The sequence below is a fragment of the Salvelinus sp. IW2-2015 genome, unplaced genomic scaffold, assembly GCF_002910315.2.
Source record: "Salvelinus sp. IW2-2015 unplaced genomic scaffold, ASM291031v2 Un_scaffold7889, whole genome shotgun sequence".
Taxonomy (NCBI): Eukaryota; Metazoa; Chordata; class Actinopteri; order Salmoniformes; family Salmonidae; genus Salvelinus; species Salvelinus sp. IW2-2015.
Window position 1 is genome coordinate 17,768 of NW_019949149.1, and position 6,663 is coordinate 24,430.

General features: G+C 44.1%; 2 long non-coding RNA genes across 2 annotated transcripts; both read left to right on the forward strand.

Moving 5' to 3' along the window:
- The first annotated feature begins 358 nt into the window (after positions 1 to 358).
- Positions 359 to 1,357, forward strand: LOC112079407 (uncharacterized). The gene is made up of 4 exons (XR_002895934.1): positions 359 to 460; positions 605 to 731; positions 1,002 to 1,104; positions 1,247 to 1,357. It is a non-coding gene; the product is annotated as an uncharacterized lncRNA (long non-coding RNA).
- A 187-nt stretch (positions 1,358 to 1,544) lies between these two features.
- LOC139027173 (uncharacterized) lies at positions 1,545 to 3,814 on the forward strand. Its single transcript, XR_011479224.1, has 2 exons — positions 1,545 to 2,141; positions 2,175 to 3,814. It is a non-coding gene; the product is annotated as an uncharacterized lncRNA (long non-coding RNA).
- Positions 3,815 to 6,663: the final 2,849 nt, after the last annotated feature.

Consider the following 6,663-nt stretch of genomic DNA (forward strand, 5'->3'; position numbering starts at 1 on the left):
GTGTCATGTGTACATCACTTTTTGTACATATGCCTGCATTGATAATATATGATCTAAATGTTTTTCTTGTTCAGGATCTACGTGGTTGGAACGAAAGGTGAGAGGGGGCTACCAGGTCTTCCTGGACCTTGCAGCTGTAACTCCATTAGTGTCAAGAGTCCACAGTTTGATGAACATAGTTCCAGGAGCGACTAGCCAAAGTGCCAGCGGTGAGCACGCAACACAAGTAACACATGATCACATTTACTGCCAATCAGAAACTTGCCTCAGCTAAGGCACTTAATGGCCGAATTAGTCTTTGTGTCTCACCCAGAATGTGTCTTTTGTTGTTTCTCGTACAGATATTTGTGGTAACAATCAAGAAGAACTAGATCGTCTTCATACGGACAATGCCCTAGCCTTCCGGAAAGACCAGAGATCGCTTTACTTCAAAGACACCAACGGATGGCTGCCCATTCAGGTACCTCACTTGATACACTATCTTCTAGACGGGATATGTCTAAGTGCTTACAGTATTGCCTGGCAAGGTTCATCTTTAAGTTACAGTTTTATTTCTTTTCTTAGTTTTAGTTTCTAATCTCTGTAAAAGACTTTCTTCTTCCAGCTGACGCCTTTCCAGTCTACGGAGAATGCTCCGGAACAGGAGGGTTACTGTGGCGACGGGATCGTTCAGATTCCCAACGGGGAGGAATGTGACGACGGGAATAGGATTGTCACCGACGGCTGCGTCAGTAAGTCACGTTATCAGAGTGGATGAACCAGATTCGTGATTTGGTTCTGCTGATGGTTCCGTTTGTTGAATCCTGGTGTTGTCGGTTGGATTACCGCATGGGAAGTTGATTTGTATAAATGAACTTGTTAATGATAATGCTATTGATGACATACAGACACCGGTCTGGTTTGGATGGCTATTGATCTCTATCTGTCTCTCTGTGTCTGTCTCTCTACGTGTGTCTCTGTTTTTCTCTCCTTTGTTTCTCTCTCCATCTCTTCCTCCTCAGAGTGTAAACATGCTTACTGTGGAGATGGTTATCGCTATGACGGTGCCGAGGAATGTGATGGAAAGGACTTTGGCTATCAGACATGCAACTCATATCTCCCAGGGTTAGTAGTCTGACTGGCTTGATCCATTCTTGTCTGCTTTCCATATCTTACTGTATGTAACTTTGTGTTCCCTATGAAGCAGTAACTGTCTGCTTTTGTCATGATTAGTTGACAGAGGGTTCTAATTCTCCTTGATTCCCAGGTCTTATGGTCGTCTCAGATGCACTCCGTACTGTGTCATTGACTCTACAAACTGCAAGTATTTTACATGAGGAGGAACCTGGACACAGCAGTGGGATGCTTCTTGTCTTGTTTGCTTGGTACTGAACAAGGATGACGGTAATGCAAAACAAAGATCAACAACAACACTGCAACAAGAGACTCAAAAGGAAGTGTTGACAAACTGGACTAAACCTGACAAAATAACTAAACACACCACACTAACTCTGTTGTATCGCTGCTGAAGCCATGTCGCTCCCGAGGAGGGGGCCGGGGCCAGTAAAACGCCCCTCATCCATTCGCACTGGACAATTTCACTTTGTCTTAAATAAAACTCAATCCAAGATGAAGAGGTTCTGCCCACCTGATAGGACCAGCCGCTGAATGAGAGGCGGTCAAATGAGAGACAGCCAATGGGAAAGCACTGAGAAAGTGAGGATCGTGGGTGGAGCCGGAAGCCATATTTACCTCGACGTAGCACTGTTAAAGAAAAGAGAACCAGGTCTGAACAATCAGAAGCAGGGTGCTGTGTATTTTACTGCAACGTCAATGACGTCATGTACTGTAGCAGTTGCATGAGGCTGAAATTGCTGTGTGACCATGGCCACAGATGTCACTACCTGGGCATTTAACCAATCACAAATCTTACTATGTTGTCATGAGCTTCGTACTGTGTATATTATAGTAGGTATACGTCTCCAATTGTACGTAGGGAGTATATTGTATGTCATAATTTTACTAATCAGGAAAGGAGGGCATGTTATAATAATACAGTATTCAGGAGGATTCTGAGAGCCTTGGTCAGTCTGTACTGAAGAGGCAGATCTTAAGCCTTGGTCAGTCTGTACTGAAGAGGCAGATCTTAAGCCTTGGTCTCTGTACTGAAGAGGCAGATCTTAAGCCTTGGTCAGTCGTACTGAATTTGTCAGATCTTAAGCCTTGGTCAGTCTGTACTGAATTTGGGAGATCTTAAGCCTTGGTCAGTCTGTACTGAGAGGCAGATCTTAAGCCTTGGTCAGATCCTCTTCAGAAGAACAGTAAAGCTATGTACTGTACAGTAGTAGCATTTAGCCAAGATGGCTGCCTGTGGAAATAGCAGCCAAGCTGATAGACCGGGAACCCTCCCTTCTGGTAGAACTGAACAGCAGACTTGTCCCAAATGACACCCCATTCCCTATGTAGTGCACTACTTTTGACTAGAGTCCAATGGGCCCTGGTTAAAAGTAGTGCACTATATAGGGGATAGTGTGCCATTTGGACAGCCAGGCCCGTGAGCTCTATTAGCTTTTGATGGCACTGTACTGTAGTTGAAGAGGGCCGTTCAGAATCTGGACATTGTGGGAAGGTCAGCTTTGCTTTAGTTTAGATTGACATTTCCACGGTTTAACTCAGGAACCACTAACAAAATGTAGCTTGCGGTTTTCAGAGAAATCCTCCCTCATACCCACTGTAGAACACAGATGAGACCACCCAGTCTGTGCTGCACACTGACTGTTACACTATCCCTCTCCTCACTCAGAAGTGCTTACTGTACACGTTGATGATTCATGCCATCAGTCTCTAGGTAAAGAGGAGGACCAGTGAACTACTGTCTGCAGGGAGATATGACACGTGAAGGCTGGCAAACTGTTATTATGACTGCTACTACTACATGTTCTTAAATCATTTCCCCATTGCACGAACAGGAAGCGTTTTTAGCTGCTATTTGGTAGGAAGTGAATTCCGATAGTTAGGGTGAGAAACCTTATGACAGTCTACGGTGCATCAGTTAGAAAGCTCTGGACATCTTTCTGTCTCGTATTTATAGCAGTACTCCTCTTGATACCTTCAGTCTGCCTGCTTAMATAACTGGAGCAGAACTACTGCACCACTCAGTGGAGAACTGAACACTATAGTTGTTGTCTGCATTACTTCCTGTATTCCCTCAGTAGTTTAAGAGAACATTTCAGGATAAGCTGTTCTTTACCACAAGCTATAGGTCGCCGTGCCAACGGAGGCCAACCTTTAACCTCACCCACACTTAGGAAAATATTGTTGCTCATGTAAAAGTGGATGTATGAAAATATGTAATTTCAAGACTGTTCTAAATGTTACATCTGCATGTTAGTGGTACTGTAACTTACAAGTTGAAAATGCAACCCATTTGCCAAAGGAGGCTGTGAATGAAGCCTACATGCTGTAAGTAAATATTAGTCAACTCTCGACAAGGTATATGCTTTTAAAGAAATATTGATGGTTCTTGTTAATGTAACTGTATAACTGTAATGACTGAATATTATGTCAACTTTTATATGACAGGTATAACTGTATTATCCATTGCACCGTGTATAAACACATTAAATATCCATTTGTTTGGCTAATATGAGTGTACTGTATGCTGTAGGTACACTGGTAGCATGTGGTAACATTACACAATGTTTGGTGGTGGTGAATGCGCTCGCATATCAGGATTTCAGAACTCCTCTGATTTCATAATTAAGACATGTTTGACACAGACATGTTTGACACAGTCATGCATTATTGAGAACAAAATAAAGATGAGAAAATGGAAGCTGTTGACTGTTACAAGCTATTTACTCAGCCTAGGAACTCACATTAAATGCTCAAATCAAATGTAAAAAATTGGTTGCATACACATTTTTGACCAGAGTCAATACTCTCTAGTTAGTGTCAGGGCATCTGGTTGGTCTGACATGGGGCTGGGAGTCAGGGGTTTGTCAGCATCCCTGAGTAGAGGAGTCTCCTCGGTCGTTGACAGTGATTGGATGGTTGGTGTGTGGTGGGGAGCAGACTGACAGTTCAGGAAATTCTGTTGACGTTCTCTCAGGAAGGAAGAGAACACACTGCACAGCAGTGGACCTGCATCAAGCAGAGAAAAGATGCTGTCAGYAGGCAGCTGCTGACAAAGTGCTGTGTCTGTCTGTACTATTTCATGTATTGGCAGGGCATAAATATCCTCAGAGAGACAGAGTCTTGAATTGAACACACCACAGCTAGAATTGTCATCAACCCTCCCAGATTTGGCCTAGTGTTCTATAGTCAGCCTGATGGTCTACCTCACGAGCAGTAACATTATTCTGGGACTATTTTGTACTATTATATTGTATGATCTCTCAGAATGAGAGAGGTGTGTGTGTGTGTGTGTGTGTGTGTGTGTGTGTGTGTGTGTGTGTGGTGTGTGTGTGTGTGTGTGTGTGTTGTGTGTGTGTGTGGTTGTGTGTGTGTCTGTGTGTGTGTGTGTGTGTGTGTGTGTGTGTGTGGTGTTATGTGTGTGTGTGTGTGTGTGTGTGTGGTGTGTTGTGTATGTATATACAACATTACATTACATACATACACACACACACACACAACAACAACACACACACACACACACACACACAACACACACACACACACACACACACACACAACACACACAACACACACACACAACACCACACACACACCACCACACACACACACACACACACACACACACACACACACACACACACACACCACACACACACACACACACACACACACACCACACACACACACACACCACACACACACACACTATCACACACACACACACACCTGAGGAGAAGATTGAGGGCTCAGGTCGTGGCAGGGAGCCATGGGTACAGGACAGGAGTAGGTAGGAGTTGGCTGCAGTTCTGCCCTCCCCTCTCCGTAACTCAATTACCATGTCATATTCATCCATGATTTCATTAAGGTTCATTTGCCTGCAGAGATGCCCAAGTAAAAGCTTACTTATGCTTTTCTTTGTCCTACCACTCTGGGTTCCCTAACCAGACCAATGTGATTTGTGGCAGAGTCCGATGTCTCTGTAGATGCCTTTAGAAATGAAGCGGCAAATGCAGCCCATTCTATTATCTTAATGAAGAGGTCTGAAGTTGACAAAGAATACAGACATTTTTCCTAAAGCCATTTTGTGCTCTGTGTGACTCTAAAATATAATTTGAGACGGACAGTCTGGGTGACCTTCATCAGTTTATCCTGGTGGGGGGGGGGCTTTGACCTCTGACCCATCAGGATGCCTGAGTGAGACAGGAGTGGTGCGGGTCATGAAATAATGAACACAGTCACTGGCTTTTCGTTCCCAGAGAAAAGTGTCGTGGAAATTCAGTACTGAGAGAGACTTGGTCTTAGTCATTTCTTCAAACAATCATCTTTATTTAATATCGATTAATGATTGCAATAATGAGACCGTTAGCCCACCAGTCTTGACTGACTGTTAGGCTGATAGTCTAGCCTTTACAGACGATGCACAGTTTTTATATAGCTGATACCAAGATTGCTTAGTCAGTCACTTCTAACCTTCCCATAAGCCACTTTGGTTATCTACACAGGATGGTCTTTTACTTAGTTTCCCAGATGCCAGGAAGATGAGACAATGAGGCATTATTCTTAATTCTTCCAGGCTCTCTATCTCGAGTCACACACACCACATCTTGTCTATAGAATGCTAGCTTTTAGGTTTTTATCACCAACACAAGTCAGTTGTCAGCTTCAAGCTATCTCTAGTATAACCCATGTCCTCAACACCCAGACTGGCTGCAGGGTGCTAGAGTGGAGACCATAAAACACAGCATTAGCAGGACAATTGTTACATATCCAACAAGTAAGGTGAATACATAATTTTTTCCTCACAAAAGAGAAAATGTGTTATTTGAGTGCATGTTGGGGTGGAGTTAAGGTTGTAAGGGGAGGAGGGCGTGCGGGGGGACGCTGGGCTGGGGAGGCCTCGGGGCAGGAAGCAGGCAGGGACCCAGCTGTCCTCCCAGTCCCAGTGGAAATCCCTGACCTATAGAGAGGAATGACAGGCATGCAGGGTGCTGTGGGCCAGGCAGGGACACAGCCACACATTGAAAATGCATGCTTGCACGCGCACGCGCACACAGGCCTTATTCCAACCAGTGGCGGTCGATGCTGTTTAAGATGAGGGACGAATTTTTTTCTTTCCATTACAGCATATTGGATGACTGCCATTCATATTCCGTTCACCTATCTCAATGTAACATTGATAGGTTTAGGCTACTCACATTTTCCCTATAGCCATCATGAGGTTGCTACACCTAGCCTGAGGGAAAGTTAACAATGTAGGTCGAGAGAAATTTCAGTAATCAAGTGACAGACAGTGACACATTCAATACCGCCTTGCACACTCTTGCCTGCATCTAGCTGATCTAGGGTGTAATCATTAGTCCAACAGTTGCCAAAACAAGAGTTCTATTGGAGAAATTCAGGTATGTTTATCCCCTTTTCGTTCTGTTTGGGAAATGTTTTTCAACAGAGTAGGCGGAATGAATACACCCGCACACACAAACACAGTTCACTTCCATAGCAGCCATACACACACAGTGTGACTTTGATCGTTGGCTAATTCCTTCTCGC